Source organism: Ciona intestinalis, unplaced genomic scaffold (assembly GCF_000224145.3).
Source record: "Ciona intestinalis unplaced genomic scaffold, KH HT000314.1, whole genome shotgun sequence".
NCBI lineage: Eukaryota > Metazoa > Chordata > Ascidiacea > Phlebobranchia > Cionidae > Ciona > Ciona intestinalis.
The window spans coordinates 1-2,078 of NW_004190635.1; the positions used below are offsets into that span (position 1 = coordinate 1).

General features: G+C 38.5%; 1 long non-coding RNA gene across 1 annotated transcript; it reads right to left on the reverse strand.

Moving 5' to 3' along the window:
- Positions 1-1,522: 1,522 nt before the first annotated feature.
- Positions 1,523-2,078, reverse strand: LOC101243251. The gene is made up of 2 exons (XR_003397140.1): positions 2,015-2,078; positions 1,523-1,851 (listed from the first exon to the last, which is right to left on the reverse strand). It is a non-coding gene; the product is annotated as an uncharacterized LOC101243251 (long non-coding RNA).

Consider the following 2,078-nt stretch of genomic DNA (forward strand, 5'->3'; position numbering starts at 1 on the left):
TTATTCTGGCCTATCTCCATACCAGATTGAAAGTACCCGATCTCGGAAGTCAAGCAATCCCGGGTTCAGTTAGTACTTGAATGGGTGACCATAGTACACGAACATGATAGTTCAACTCCCTTTTACCTCTCACTCGTCACGCATGACAACTTATCTACATTGCCTTCTGTCTCGAAACGTACGGAGATTCCTTTTCATAGTAATGGAGTTACAGGCATAGTAATGGAGTTACAGGTTTATTACAAAAGCTAAGCGCGGACCGTTTAGATAAAGCAGAAGCAGTTTCACAGGAATCATTTAAATCAAGTCAGGAACAGGCTATATGGAAGAGTTTAGAGATATTCAAATTTACTGAAAAGGGCAAAACTGAAGTGAACAAGTGGATAGAAAATTTTGTTATAACCAACAGTAAAAATAATTTAGTTAAACAGTATGCCCAAGTGGATGATGCAGGCTCTTTTTTTATTAACCCCGTCTTTAAATCTCCCAAACTTTTACTTGATGTTTTAACAAAAATAGTATAAACCACTTTAGTGTATCATGTTCATCAGTTGAAGAAACTGCCGGGTTTTACAGCATAGAAAATGATACTATTGAGTATTTAGGAGGGTATTTAATAAAAAAGGCAGCAAAAAAGTTTAATTATCCATATGTAACTAGTTTATTTACCCAGGATCGACCAAGTGGTGAATTTATTGTAATAATGGAAAAGTTCTCTGGAGCACTTAATTACCCAAGTACTGATTTTTTAATTCTTTTACAAATTGCCTACTTAAGTTGCAGTAAGGAGAGTTTTAAGAATCCTAGAACTATAGATTTTAATTTAGTAACTTGTACAGTGTATAATCATTCATTTTTTAATGTTTTTATGTCCACACTGTGTGCACGGTTACAGGAGCAACACAATGAAGAAGTTCATTCTGTTTTAGTTTATATAATGGATTTGTTTGTGAGAGTTTTATCGTATACATTTGCTCAGCGTTTATTTCAAAAGCTTTTTTTCCAGTCAAACAAACAATGTAAAGGTTTACGTGGTGAATTAAAAAAGAAATTTTGAAAACTTGTCAGAGTCATTCATGTACTGATGTTTCTTGGCTGTAATTTTAGGTTCATATATTGTAAAAGGAATTCATATTACAACACCATTGAAACAGCAGTTGCTGAAAAGTGACAGATTTTTAATAAAAGATGGTGCATGGCAGTGGCACGTCAATATAAAAAATGAAACATAAAAAAGGATTAATGAAAAACAAGCATTCTATATGTGTAAGGGATTTTGCTCATTATCCTTACACACAGGGTGTTGCAAGTGTTACGTGCGGCGGAGCCTCAGTCCCTTGCTGTGACTGTGACTGTCAGAAAGGTCCTTTAAGCCGGATGTTGATTGCAGGCGTTTAGCGACTAGCGATGTGAGATCGGCTAGCGTGGCTGCGTGTTCTGAGACTTGCCGCTAAGTCTAATTTTGCTCCTTGATTAATAATTTTGCTCCTTGATTAAGGTTAACTAACCAAGCAATAACTGGTTGTTGATTATTTATTACCACGGTTATTAACGCAAGGGCGATACTGATGCAATATACAATCACGATAAGAAACTCGAACGCCTAACCACTTGTATAGGCAGTGGTTAGGATATAAGTTCTCCTTGACTGATGAACTCTGGTTGGTCTTTGCTGAGACTGCATGAAAATCAAGGTTCGGACATCGAACCTTTTATAGTTTTTTGTAGCTGACGTCACATGCTTTCGTCATCTGTGATCGCTTCTCTTTTGGGCGTTGCCTGATCATTGATTGTCCAATGAGCGAGTAGCTGACCGTACCCTGGCTCGGGGCGCTCGACCGTTCCGGTAACCTCATCACCGTTCGTTGCCGTTAAGGTGCAGTTGAGTTAGTTCTTGGATTCTTTTTTGGGATTGCGTTCGTTTCTCTTTTGCACAAGAGCTCTGGTCGTTCATGTTCGACCAAGGAGTGTCCGCTAGCTGTCCTAGCCGTGGGCGTTTTATCGTTCCAAGAACCTCGCCGGAGATCGCCATCGTTGCCATTTTAGAAGGTGATTTGCTGGCTATTTTTTTTCCTGCG